Genomic DNA, 15,068 nt, shown 5'->3' on the forward strand with positions numbered 1-15,068 from the left:
AAAAGAAAACGGACAAGTGCATGGACAGGAAACACACCTTGTTTTTTTAAACTACTGAGATGTAGGGGTCACTTATCACCACAGTTTAACCCAGCCTGTCTGGTGGATACACTAACCTCGACAATCTCATGGACTTCTAAGAAATTCTCATGTTTACACAGCCTATCTTGGAAGAGATTCCCAAAGACCAACACTTTATCCATGCCATTTCTTTGAACAACACTGATGGAAGTGTCTGTTTTTCTAGAGCCAGCACAGACTCCTGCCAGTTTCCATACCAGCAAAATGCTTTGCAAAAGCTGCCCAAACCTTTTGTCATCAACTCTGGCCTGTGCACCTCTGCTAAAAAAAAAAAAAAAAAAAAAAGTCACTTTAAAAGTCCACATCTCTTGTTCTTTATTTTTTTTTCTGCCTGAACTTACTCTCTCATAAATTTAAACAAGCAAACTAGCCCATTAGACGTTAATAAAGACAGAGGGCAACCCATCTATTTTGGGAAATACACACTTAGTCATCCATTTCTCCACCTAACTATTTATCTGCCACCACTTCCAGGAATTATTTCTGTTGAGAGCAGCAGTTATTCAAGTCTCCATCCCCCAATCTTCTTTGGCTGGGCCATCTCTCAACTTATAATGGGGCAATTTGAAACACAAACCAACTCAGGGACATGGACCGATTCTGCGCACTTGTGTTGCTGTCTTGGTTTCTTCCACGTCCTCTGCTGGGGAGGCCTTGTCTGCAGCATCAGCTGCTGCCTTAGGAGTCTCGCCTGCCAACGGCACCTACACAATAAGGATATAGTCTCCAAATACAGCTCTCTGCGAACTTGAGATTTACTAAGCTAAAGATAAAAAAATAAAAAGAAAAGAAAAGAAAAATCAATTGATGGTATCTCCCACAGGCATAATAGAAAAGAAACTTAAGGGGAAAAAATGTATAGTGACATTGAAATATTCAAAAATAGGATTTACATGATAATGAGGGAATAGATACATTTTCCAGCATTCCACCTGCATACGATTACAGAGCAGCATAATCGTTTGCACAGCAGAAAAAAATCATATTTAGATTAAACCCTAGAAGTTAAAAAGATTGGCAGAAACCTTTCTCTCGTTTCTAAAACAAAGACAGCAAAAGACACCAGAATATCCCCAATAACTGGTCTCCCCTTCCCAAGGACCTAAATAATGGAGTTTTTCATCTCATGTCAAAGCCCTCTCTGCTGAGACCATCTGTAAAGTGGATTGGATTATGTCACCTTGTTCTCAAGACATTTCTGTGTAGGAAAGGTGAGGCTTCCCTTCTGGTTTAGGTGCCCCTTCTGTATGCTTCCCAAATACTCACTACATCCTTCTTTATACGCTGTTCTCGCTGCATGAGGACTGTCTGACACCCTTACGGACTGCATTCCTTAAGGGAGGGACCATGTGTGATTTCATTGTTATAACCCTGGCAGCGAGCATCATGTCTGGCACAGAGCAGACACTCAATACCTATTGAATGTCCAGGGCTCTTTAATGATGCCACTTTTTAGCATCCCAGACTCTCCTCTGAGCCAGGACAGTAGTCAGGGGAGGCCCGGAGTCCCCTCACTGAGCTCTCCTTATAGGAAGGGACGCAGCAGGGATGAGGAGGAAGCCTTTTGCCCGGCTCAACTTCTCATGACTTAGAGAAAAGTCAAGAGAATGGCCTATCTGCGAATCATCTTACAGGTCTGTAATTATATTCAGAGACGTCACTCTTTTATCTTAAAGCTTAACCGCTATTAAAAAATTATGCAAACATTTGATTTTTCATTTGACAGATTAGAATGTTAAATACACGCACACCATTAATCAAAGACTTCTCATGAGACTTTTTAAAAATCTGGACTCCTTATTATAACTGATAATAAGAGGCCAGCTCTTTGAATTCATCCTCTATCCTTCCACCCCCAACCATCGCACCACCCCCCCATTTGCCCTTTCTATTCTACTTCCTTCATTCCAGCCATCCAACATGCTTTCCATTCTTGTCTCACACCAAGCGCATTCCCAATCCAGGGCCTTTGCAACGTGATGTTCCCTCTGCCTAGCATTCTCTTCCACTAGAACATTGCATGGCTCACTCCTCCCCCAAGTTCTTTTTGCTTCCTCAGAGTGGCTTTTCCAACTCCCCCGATCGTCTTTCACTCTTACTCTCAATCCCTATTCTGGTTTGTTTTCACTCACAATACTTGTGACACCAAATGTGTGGATTTTTTTTCCCTCATGCTAATCAATTCTCCAACTCTCCAGACAGCACCAAGGTGTCCTAAAATTCTGAATTCTGACACTCTCAGACCCCACAGGTTGAAGGGGAGGTTCACACTCACAAGACTGCCCTCACTTCACATGCCAGTTGCACATCTTGGGTCTGCAGGTTACCCATACTTCTCTTTGGCTTGTCTGCACAGCCAGAAGGTTCCCACAACACCGTCCTTTTAGGTTAGATAATGTTCTGGAATGGCTCACAGAACTCAGAAAGACACTTTACTTGCTATTACTAGTTTGTTATAAAGGATACAACTCAGAGATAGTCAAGTGGAAGAGATGCGCAAGGCAAGTTGTTGGGGGAGGGGTGTGGGGCTTTCATGTCCTTTTCAGATGCATCACCTGTCCACCACCTCAATGTGCTCACCAACCTGTAGGAGTTTGGGTGGAGGTTGCATTGTGTAGGCATGATTAAATAAATCATCAGCCATTGGTAATAAGCTAAATCACTAGCCCCTCTCCACTCCCCATTTTGGGGTTGGGGCTAAAAGTTGCAACTTTTTAATCTTTGGTCTTTCTGGTGACTGGCCTCCATCCTGAAGCAATCTAGGTTTCCTCAGCGACTAGTTGTTTCATTAGCATACAAAAGATACTCATCACTCTGGAGACTGCAAAGATTTTAGGAGCTATGTCAATCCAGGGACACTATTGTTTCCCTAACACTGAACAATATCTGCAATGACATCATCATTATTTTATTTTTTTTTTTTTTTACCTTTTCCCCTGCTTATTGTCTGTCTTCACCTACCAGGATGAAAACTCATAAAGGGCCAGAACTCCATCCCAGGACTCAGACACACTCAGCAGACACTTACTGGGTGAGGGAGTGAAGGAGTGAGTTCAGCCTGAGGCTCACAGGGTAAGTGATTGCTCAGAGTCACAAAACCTGGATATTTTTACTCTTCCTTCCAGTCTCTGCCTCTAACATCAGGAGGAGGCAAACGGGAGTTCCAAGTTACTTCCTCTTTAGTCAAGGAAACTGATAGCCCTTTTTGAGCACTATATTAGTTTCCTGTGGCTGCTGTAACACAGGACCACAACTTGGTGGCTTAAAACAATGGACACTGGAGGCTAGAACTCTGAAATCTAGGTGTGAACAAGGCAATCTCCCCCTGAAGGCTCTAGGGAAAAGCCTTCCTTACCTCTTCCTAGCTTCTGGTGGTGTCCATCCTTAGAGCTCCCTGGCTTGTAGCTGCATTATTCCAATGTCTGCTTCCATCTTCATACGGACTTCTCCCCTGTGTCTGTTTGTCTGTCTCTTCTCTTCTTCTTAGAAGGACGCCAGTCATTAGATTAGGACCTGTGTCATAATCCAATATGACCAATTTGACTAGTATGATCACATCGTAACTTGACTACATCTATAAACATACCTATTTCCAAATAAGGTTGCATTCACAGGTTCTGCAATTAGGATTTCAACATCTCTTTTTGGGGAAGACAATTCAACCCACAAGTGTTGAGAGTCACACAGAGCACAGGCAAACCACTTTAAGAACCACCATTCCTTCTGGCTTGGTCTTGAATTCAAGCCACATAGTGTCTCCGGGATACAGGCAAAGGAACCTCCACATGGCATCATTTTATCAAAAAGCGCATCAATCTCAAATACATGGAATTTTGGAAGGAACTGCAGTAGAGAGAGTCTCTGAAATCTCTATTAAGTGTTAGTGAAGGGGATAAACAGAATAAAAAGTAAGAATTTAGATGATAGAAAATTGTAAATATTAGTAAGGAAAGGGAATCACACCAGTGTTTTTAAGAAGTCTAGGTATTTAGAGAAGAGATGGGTCTAAATTTTTAATTAAAAAGCAAGAAAGTTTAGTCTTAACAGTAAAAATGTATTTACTGAGTGCAAAAATTTCTGGAGCAGAAATGTGAGAAATGACCCCCGAAGCGCAGAGAGCAAGTGGCTATTCTGTACACACACACAAAAGAAAACTGCAGCCCAGTAGTGCCAAAACCACCAGATGATAGTGGAAAATTCACAGAGCAGATATCCGTTTTACATGATAGCAAATGTTCAACTGTCATGTTTTCGTTGTTGTTGCACAGAACTGATCCACAGTTTGACCTGGTGTCCTGTGGAGTATATGAGAAATTAAGGTTGTAGCCAGGCCTGCTGGGCTGTCCCATAGGGTGACTGGTATCATCTCCTCCAGGGCAGCCAGTCTTTGAAGTTTTACCTTGACCCAGCTATGGATTACAGAAGCCTCGTCTTGCCCTGCCCTGCCCTGCCCTGACTGCCACAGGAGGGACATGTGAACATCACGAAGAAGACTGCTCAATTACCAGGAGAATTGGGAACCTACTGAAAAATGGAATTCAGCAGAGGGCATGAAGTCTGTGATTACTAACTGTGAATGTGTTCTACTCCTAAGCAAACCGAAGTTTGACTTGGGACTCATGAGATATTATTGAGAGAGGACATGCCATTTATCTCTAAGATTCATTGAAGAACTGAAGACCTTCAGAAGAGCAATGCATGTCATTTGGCTCAATAGTGCACTCACCAAAAATAAAATGCACTTCCACATGCGGTAATGGGTGCCTAATTTTTGAAAATATATAAGCAGCAACTGACTAGGATACTATAAAATAAATTCCTGAAAAATCACGACAGACAATCTCTCATGTTCTTTCCAACTCTAAAAGTTGGATAACTTTGAAGATTTATGTCAATTACAGAAGATTTCAGATATACAGATATTTCCAGTTCACTGAAGGAGAGATCAGAAAAGAATAACATTATAAATGATTGAAAGGGAATTTAATCATGGATTCAGCACACAAAATGAGCTGCTGATACGCTGAATCAAGTGTCTAAGGAAGTAAGCAGTGTTTGTCTTCACTTTTAGAGGCTGATCTGTCTGAACAGAACCAGGGTCACGGAGCCATTTCAGAGGCTGGTCATAGGATGGTGTATCAGAGAAATCAACTCATCCTCCCTCTAAAAGAGCCATACGAAAGTGCATTTTCTTCAACAGTTTATATTTTATAGCACTGGTTCTAAAATTAAAGAAGAAAGTGCTTGAGTAGAATGGAGAGATCGTGTTGGATTTAATTCAGGAGTCTTTTCAAATTACACGTGCCCATCCTTTAAAAGGGGATGAGAGAAGGCAGGAGTGCCTTTGAAAAGGTTCCTCTCATAGTCTTACCTGTTTCAGAATCACTTTACATGAACTAGAATAAGAAGAATTTCCATTCTTTTTCACCTACTATTGTTAATGGTTTTTCCTCCAAAGTTGGCTTGAGTTTCCATTGTGGCCTATGGAAACCTTGTGCATGGTAGGCTGTTATGGAAATCACTGTAATAATTTACTCAGTAAAACTGTCTTAGCCAAGTAAAAAAGGATGGTTTTTTGCTCAATTTCACAAACATTATTAATTTGTAGTGATAACAATCTTTCACATCTTGAGAGTTTGGAGAAAATAATTCAAAAATACATGCTTGCCAAACAAATGTGGTAAATTCCCTTTTGTGTTGCTGTATAAGAATGAATTCACCCCAACCAGACCTCCCATGTTTAGGGATTTTCCTCAAACCCCTTGACGTTTTATGATTATGAAATGTGCTCTGGGTACAACTCCCCTAAGTCTCCACACCCTCCCACTTCATGAAAGAGACAGAACATCTGCTCTTCCTCTCTCTGGGAAAGTATACTTAATTATTATATGCTTTCCTTTCCAAAATGGTACTGGCATTTTTGCCCTTTTTTTTTTAGCCTCCAGCACACAAACATAATAAAACCATCTCTTCAGTGTTTAAATCAGATAATAGCATCTGCATCAACAAAAATAACAGCTAATAACATAAAACTGTGTCTTCCATACTTGCTGAGAAATAAGAATTTGTATCAGATGTTGGTTCTCTCAGCACCTCTGAAATGAATTTACCTCAGGCGACTTCTAGAAGCAAGGGTCTGCTAAAAATGGGACAGTGGAGAGCAAAGGAAGATTATGACTATAGAATCTTGCAGACTTGATCAGCTTTTGTTTCTTAATCCTACCAGAATCTATCAGAAAAGTGTGTGTATAACAAGCAGAGATTTCACTGAAGTGAATCTTTAACACACACACACACACACACACACACACACACACACACAACATTAAGCAAGTGTGGGTCTGGTATCATTCAAATTTAAACAACAACCAAAGACCAAAATTACCAGCTTTTGTAAATTTTTTTTCTTTTTTTGCATTTTTGTAATTTTCCTAATGTCTTACTTGTTTTAAATCCTGTTTCATTAAAAACAAACAAAAACTAACCAAAAAGGAGTTTGCTTGTGTTTTAGCAAGAACAGGAGAAGAAGAAAGTTTCTATTCAATTCAACATTTTGTGAACCACTTCAAAGCCAGACAAGAGTCCCTGCCCCTCACGAAGTTGACATTTATTGGGGAGACATACAATTAAAGACATTGCAGTTCATTTTGTAGAGGAACAACTTAGATTCCGAGGGGCAGATGAGGGTAGCTTCCCGGAGAAGTGACGTCTACACAAGGTTTCCAAACTTAACTGCTTTTCAGAATTTCCAGGAGCGCCTTTGGAACTACATATTCCGGGATTTCTCTCTCCCAATCTTTGGAATCAGAATCTCTAAGAGAGAATGGTATGTTTACACATTTCTCCAGATGAAACTGAAGCAGTGGTCTGACCCAATGTACTGGGAAGAGAAGAAAAATGAAGAATATATAGGAGCCTGGAGGTGAGAGAAAGCAGGTCAGAACAGCTGAAACACACTCAGTGTGACTGGCACTTAGAGAGCAACGTGGGGTTAGTTAGCTGAAACACTGGCCGTAAAAAGCAATCAAATCATGAAGGGCCTTGTGCATAGTTTTCAGAAGGCTGCACTTCATCTCAGGTCAGTACAGTTGGATGAATGGGAGTTGACAACTAGAAAGGAGCAGAAGGAGGTCCTAAGGGCTGTGGGAACAAAGAAGAGAGGTATCAGGGAGCCATACCAGAACCATGCCCTTCTCCGGGGCTTTTAAACAGCCTTGAACCAGTTCTGTTGCCTTTGTTGCATTGCTTAGCTCCCTCTGCCCCTCTTTTCTTTTATCTGCATCCTACCCCATTCATCATTGGGTAAAATAGATGAGGTGGAAATTTAAATGTTGTTTATGATCAGCTGGCACACCCCAGAGTTTCACATGCACTGACAGAAATGTACACAGCTACACAAAAGGAGAAAGTGAGGCCACCCAAAACCCTTCCCACCGTCCTGCTCCCAGGCATGACTTCTTTCTCTTCCTAAGGCAACTTGAAATGCTCATTTTAACTGATCTCACTTGTGAATAAATATTGTAGTTTGTTTGAGCCTCTCCCTCTGAGGGCCTGTGTTCCTAAAACACACCATATGAAGAGGTGTGATAAAAAAAAGTGAATGTTTAATTTTCTTTTTAAATTATTACAGTAAAAGACACATTGCCTTAAAAGCCCCTCAAAATACTCCCCCTTGCTTCGAACACACTTTTCCCATCATTCTTGCCACTTTCTGAAGCAGTTCTGGAAGTCCTCTTTTGGAGTATCTTCAGTTGTGCTGTCATGGCTGCCTCAATGTCCTGAATCAATTAGAAACATTTTCCTTTCCTGGTCATTTTGACTTTGGGGAAGAGCCAGAAGTCGCATAGTACAAGTGGATGAAGACAAACTGTAATGTTTTATTTGACAGAAATTGCCATACCAGAAGCAATGTGTGACAAGGAGCATTGTCATGATGGAGGATGAAACAATTTGCCCATTTCATGTTAATGAGTTATTCGTGGTCCCTGATTTATAGCACACTTTAAAACACACCTTCTTTCAACCATGGCTCACACCCGACTGACGGCACTGAGCAAGTTCAAAATTGTTACACACTGCTACTAAGGTTCAATGCATTTCCCGTATTGAACATCCTTGCCTTTCCATTGGATGGCACTCAGCAGTATCATTCACTGCATTTTAGTATCACACCTCATACATACTGTCCTCCCTGTCACATGACCATGACCTCGGGTTGCAAATCTCCTACCCAGTTTCATTAAAGAGTCATGATGTCATAAGAATCTGAGTGGGCACAACATGAAGAGCTACTATCTCACAGAGGAAAGGTACAGTCTTTCATCTTCATCTTATAGCCAGACTCACCTCTCCTCTAAGGTGCATCAATGCGAGCTCAACTAGCAAAATTGGAAATCAGGAACCGATGTCAGTGGGAAGATTTAATAAAAACATTTAGTGGTAACAGGTCAAGAGCTGGATCTTTAAAAACCACAAATTTCTCCCCAAGCCTCTGTTTAAGTGAATATATTTGTACTAATAAGAAGTGAGGTTTCCCTAAGCAAAGGAAGTAGATAAGTGAGATAAAACCAACTCCTCAGAACAAAGGTATTACCTTTACCAGTAACCACATATCAAATAAACTGTACTGGCGATGACTTTAAAGGCATTCAATGGGTTTTAAATTAGACTGTTATTGAAAGAATCACCTGCGTGAAGAATCTCAATTTAAACTACAGACATTGGCCAACAGGTCCCACCATTCTCCACACAGCTTCTTGTAGTTCTATTTCTGGTGTTCCTGATTTTAATAAGCCACCATGGGCTTCTGTAGAAAAAGTTGGGAGCCCAGATGAAGAAGAGAGTTACCAAAAAATGACTGATTTCATTTTCTACTCTGAGTCTAACCCAAACAAACTATTTGACCTTCAAATCAAGATAGGCCAGAAATCTCAGTCTCCCCTACTCAGAAATATTTCTCTTAAAGCTATGTCCATATGTCAAAAAAGTATTCATAAGTTGAAAACATCTAATGAAGGTCATTATTAAGATCTAGAAATTGGTTTGGGTGAAAGCTTTAACACAACAAATGATTCTAAGGAGCATGTAGAAGTATTTTTGCATTGGATTTTTGTTTTGGTGAATAAAAATTCCTTAAATCTGAAATGATTTGCTATTCTAATGCTGTAGTTTAATTTGTTGAATGAAACCAAGATCCAGATTAAAAATAAAGCAATTTAAAATACAAATCTAAAATGTGAGCTCATAACTGAGCTCTCTAAAAAGAGAAAACCTAACACAACAAAAGTATCACAGTATTGAGCTATTTTGCTAGGAGAGGGAGAGAAAAATGGAGCAATAAACAGAAACAGAGAAATACAGGGGAGACAAGGAAGCCAGAATATTCTATCATCCATGGGCATGTGGCTTGTTCATTGTCTCAAACTTCAACTAAACCCAAATTCTGAATGTATAAGTGACAGAGAACAATAACTCTTTCCTTGGGTGTTTGATATAGTCTAAATCTTGTGAATATGGATTCAGAAACATCTGTCTTCCATATCACCTGTCTATGGCTTGCCCTAGACTAAAGTGTTGGGTGGAACTAATAGCTCCAGTCATGCAAGCTGATGACTCCAGGGGAAGGAGGTGAGAACACAGAAATATTAATACAGCCATTAGAGAAACTACTGTAAGCCAGCAGCTGACATTGTTTAGTCTCATTGGCTTACAAGGATGGGGTAGTTTGGAAAGTGAATTGTGAAAATGATTAAGGGCTTCCTTGAGGAAAGCATTGCCCAGTATCGAAACCATACTGCTTGAGGCCACTTCTAAGATTTCAGTTGATGTGAGTTTGTGGTTGAGAAGTCAAGAGAGCTGCTCAGGCCCTAGAGTTCAGCCCTTCCTCATCTGGTGCGAAATCGAAGCGGGACATGAAAACCAATTTTTATAGAGTCAAAGGCACCAACAGTATATAAAGTTTTATACTCTCCTGTCTACACCATGATCCTTGCTGTGTAAATTTCCATCCTGCTGAGAATGCAGAATGAAATACACCAAATGCAGGGGCAAGTCTAGACCTGTTCAGTGCCCAGGGGTTACAAGTTTGTACAAGTAATTACTTAGGAAATAAGGCTAAAAATATTCAATCTCAAAATCAGAGCTGGTCCTAAAGAGATAACTCAGGGCACCAGAAAGGTGAGACAGAGTGGAAGGTATGTGGAAATTGTCTGGTCCCTAACACCTCTATGCTGTGGGTTCTTGCTAAGTTTTCCTGTGAAAATCAAAGGAAGGACAGATATACCCTCTGCGCTCTCCTTACAGCAAATATTTGGCAACATCAAGGCAGGATATCTTCCTTCTTTAGATCTAAAAGCAAACAAAGTAACTGTGGCTGAAATCAAAAATTTCAACTTCACTAGTGATCACCCCTCAAATAATGTATCTGCATATGTAAATAAGTTACAAGGCAGTAATTTTGACTCTGCATGTAAAATACACGTAGCATTAGCACCATGATTTACATTTATTTTATTCAGAATTATTCAAAATCATCCAGAGAGGCGTGGAGTGATTTCTATGGCAATTTCATGGTTCTGACTTCAAAGAAGTTACATTATTTTCCTAGATTCACCCAGCAGTGTGGATGACAAAAACACAGAACTGCTTATGTCTAGTGCTCTGCCTGGCACATAATAACCAGTCTCCAGATGGATTATTCTGTGACATAGACGAGCATTTCATTTTGAATTGTGAGACTTGGCTTGAGGCCCCAGCTCTGCCACCTCCTGGACCAACAGCATTAGACTAACGTACAGTGGTCCATACTTTTGAATTGTCTTATTTCTATCCCCTTTAAAATCATTTTCCCATCAGTCTTGATCTTAAGTTCTTTAACTTTTGCATTTACTAGAAGCATGATTTTATGAAGCATTGATATGCTAAAGTATACAATTTAAAGCTACCTAACCATTGCATAAATGTGGGCTGAGAAGTAGAACACAATAGTGATTACAAGCACAGCTTCTGTTGCGTGTGTATGTGTATTAGTATAAGAGAGTTGAAACTTCACCTGTTTTAATAGGAAATTGATATATCAGGGCTGAATTTAATAGTGAATTTAATTGATATATCAGGGCATATTATTTAGAACAATGGAAGCAAGTATCAAAAGAATCAGCCAAAACACTCAGTCAGCTGCCTGAGTTCATAGCTTAGTTATGACACCTACTAGCTGTGTAAACTTAAGCAATTTTCTTAACCTCTCTGTGTCTGAAGTTCTATGTGTGCCTTATAGCTTTCAATGACGAAAGTAAGGTACCTACCTAATACAAAAATTATGTGAGAATTGAAAACCATAATTCATGTAAAGTTATGAAAAATAATGCCTAACGCATAGTATAGCATTAGATGGCCTGTTTTTATGAAGTTAATATTTGTACATAATTTAACAAGTAAAGTGGTGCTACAAAGTTTATCATGAATAGCAGTTGTCTCCACTCACCTCTTTCGACCCTTTGTTTTCGATCCTGCTCCCAAGCAGCAACAGTTTTCAGCTTTTTAGCTGATGATATTTCCTTCTTCATATAATTTTTTTTAGTTAATAATTGCCTCAGTTTGGTTTGTTTGCTTGATTAGTTTTCTGTGCCCCATCACTAAATCAATCTTCGACAGAGATCGGGGTAGGGAGCCTCCTCCTATGGCCACATATATCAAGAATACTAACTTTTTTTTATTCTTCTCTCCTGGAGCCCTCTGTTTCCTGCTCTAATCTGTTCTGCTGTTACTCTATGCCCAGCTGCACTTTTGTGCCTTCGTTATCCTAAGTTCCAGCTGCCTGCCGCTTGAAAAAGTCAAAAATCGAGAGACAAGGTTGGTGGAAAGAAAAGCAGGCTTATTCAGAATGACGGCATTCTGGGAGAATGACAGACTCCTGTCCAAAGTCCACCTCCCCCGGTTCCTAGAAGGGTCAGAAGGTTTTATAGGTACACAAGAAGGAGAGGAAAAAAGGAAAGGGGGGGTTAGTCATGTGACTCATCTGGGAGAACATCTCCTTGGGTCTGGTTTATTCCAAAATGGTTATCTCAAACCCCGTCTTACGGGTGATTCATATGTCCTCTGACAGAGAATCGCAGTCGAGAATCGCAGTCAAGCATTGCAGTCTGGTTGTGGTGCCCGCTGGGCTGAGAGCTGGCTCAGTTTCTTGCAAGTTGGTGTTCTACTGATTAGCTAGATTAACGAGGTATGCATGTAACTTTGGGAAAGCAGAGCTATTAAATCAGACAGTGAGGGACAGACACAAAGAGAAAACAGCTGAAACTATAAGGTGAATCAAGCTATAGGCTTACTAAGTTATTGATTTCTTAAGTTTCACCCTTACACCTTCTCTTCATCATCAACCGAGAATTTCTTTTTTAATTTTTCTGTACAGTTTCTTGATCTCTCCTATCTTTTTCATCTATTCCTTTGTCTTACTAGAACAACCTATCAGTAGCTTCTATAGAAAAAAAATGTATAGAAGGTGACTGTTTTGAGACTTTAATATGTCTTTAAAAAGCCTTACTTTTACTTGCTCATTCTATTTGATACAGAATTCCAAGTTGGAAAACATTTCCTCCAGAATTTTAAGGGCATTGTTACATTGTTTTTCCAACTCCAACGTCCACTGTTGTTACTAATAAGGTTTGTGCAATTCTAAAACTCAGTCCCATGTGTGTGATTTTTTTTTGTATTTTTTTTTTAATCTGTAGAAGCTTCTACGGTTTTCTTTTTATTCTGGTTGCTCTGGAATTTCATAATAATGAGTATCGGGCATTTTGTTTTGCTTTGTTTGTTTTTAATTTATTAATTTGCAATCTCAGTGTAGAAATTCATATCCTTCAGTTTTAAAATTTTTTCTTGAATTATACCCTTGATAATTTTCTCCCTTTATCTCTCCTTCTGGAATTTATTCGATATTTTACTTACTGGATTGAGCCTTTACTTTTCTTATCATTTTCCCCTTTTATAAGAATAAAAGTCATGTTTGGTTTTTCTTCTACTTTTTGAACAGTTTTTAACTTTATCTTTTTGCCTGTTTGTTAAATACTTTATTTTAATTTTGCTATTTTTAATTTCCAACAGCTCTTTCCAGTTTTCCCACTGTATACTGTTCTTATCTCATAAATGTAGTATCTTCCTTCTCTTTCTGAGGATAATAATTATTGGGGTATTTGTTTTGTTTTGTTTGTTTTGTTTTGTTTTGTTAGTTTTCTTCTCTATCTTTTGGTTTGTTTTACATTTCATGTGGGAGTCTCTCCTCAGGAATTAGTGATTCTTACCTGTTACTCAGATTTAAGGGAGAGGAACTAGAAAGCTAATTAGAAGCTCAGTGTGCCTCAGTGGGGCTTATGGGCTTTGTAAATAGGGACCAGCTATTTCACTGGATGATCCCAAATATCAATATCAGAAAGTCTTTTTTCTTGGGCCAATCAATTTCTCTAGAGAGAAATTCTCCAATCTCCACTTACTGCCAGGGTGCTGGGGACCTCCAGCAGCTGAGGGAGTTGGGAGTAGGCAGACACATCTCTCAGTAAGATGTATTCACTGAATCTCTCTGCTCTTGCTATTACAACATGCCCTGCCTTTAGTTCCTTCAGTGAACCAGAATCTAGATTCTGTGCTGAAATTTCTGCAGAGACTATGCCTGTTTCCTGCTCAGATTGGATAAAATAGTCACCAGGCAGGGTGGGAAAAAAGAAGAGATGGGGTTCCAACTACTCTATGATGCTAAAGTACCTTTCCGGCCAAACCTTGAACCTGTCCCAGATTCTAGGAAATAATAAAAGGACACTTCATTGACATTTCTCTCTGAAGACACATAGATTTCAGGTAAATTTCTTTCCAATTCCCTCTCTGCTTTCCATCCTCTGAAATTTCATTAGCACTTGTAGTTCACTCTGATTCCTCACTCAGTCTCTTTGTCCTTTGACCTTAAACTTTTTAAAATTATTTACTGTCAGCTCTGAAGCACTTGGGAGGGAATACGGGCAACCATGTGTGTTTAGTCCATCATAATGTAATGTAATTAATAATGTAAACTAATTTACTATTGTTATTATCAATACATAATAATATTATCAGTTAATATTACTACTAAACAATCATTTTTCACATCCTCTGGTCACTATGATTGTGAAAAAGTTTTAAAAAGGAAGTATTATCAGTAAAAAGTCAAAACTTGGGCATATTTTGTGTATCTCAGCCTTGCTCTGAATAGTTACGCAGTGGAAAATTCCTTCTCCTCCCTCTCAACTAAATTGCACCTCTTTAGTGGCTTTCCCAAACCTTTCTGGGTTCCTTTCCTCCAGTAAGTTTTTAATAGGCCCCTTGACTACGTTTTGACCTCCCATTGACCCTTTGGCTCCTTGCAATTCCTCCTCTCACAAACCCATCTTAGTATTTCCACATTTCCTTCACTTCTTACTGTTTCCAATTGTCCTGGTTGGCTTTCTCCTTGTCAGGTCATCAGCAGGTCTCGATAATTCCGCTCACAGATCACTGACCCAGCAAGGCATAATTGAACTTCAAATTAAGTCCTTTAATTGTGGCATGTGGTCCTGAGCTCCTCAGAGAAAAGGCTCTGTGTGGGGGTAAAATAATAAAGGAAATAAGAACAAACAATAGCTTCTCAGAAGGTTTCCAACAATTCTACCAACAAGCAGTAAGGAAAAAAAAAAATGGAATATGAAAACCAGAGTGGAGAGAGCCCAGAGTGTTCTGTGACCTGAGGTTGTAGAAAAAGATCAGTGGAGACCTCACGTCTGTCCTGAGTTGTACAAATGGAAAAGAATAATGATGAGCCCTCCCCTTCTTAACTTGGAGTTGTTCAATGGAACAAGCCAAAATCCTTTCTTTGCCTGGAATATAAATTATTGGCAATTCCCCATAGACCTTTGGATACTGGGACTCAAATTTCTGAAGAAAGCTTCAATTTCCATTCCTGTGTCTTTCCACCTTTCTCCCTAAGC

At 39.6% G+C, this 15,068-nt stretch overlaps 1 long non-coding RNA gene across 1 annotated transcript; it reads right to left on the reverse strand.

Moving 5' to 3' along the window:
• Window positions 1-558: 558 nt before the first annotated feature.
• On the reverse strand, window positions 559-14,640 carry LOC117021934 (uncharacterized). Its single transcript, XR_004422965.1, has 3 exons — window positions 14,525-14,640; window positions 3,437-3,594; window positions 559-844 (listed from the first exon to the last, which is right to left on the reverse strand). It is a non-coding gene; the product is annotated as an uncharacterized LOC117021934 (long non-coding RNA).
• Between the last annotated feature and the right edge of the window lie 428 nt (window positions 14,641-15,068).

This window comes from Rhinolophus ferrumequinum, chromosome 5 (assembly GCF_004115265.2).
Source record: "Rhinolophus ferrumequinum isolate MPI-CBG mRhiFer1 chromosome 5, mRhiFer1_v1.p, whole genome shotgun sequence".
Lineage (NCBI taxonomy): Eukaryota > Metazoa > Chordata > Mammalia > Chiroptera > Rhinolophidae > Rhinolophus > Rhinolophus ferrumequinum.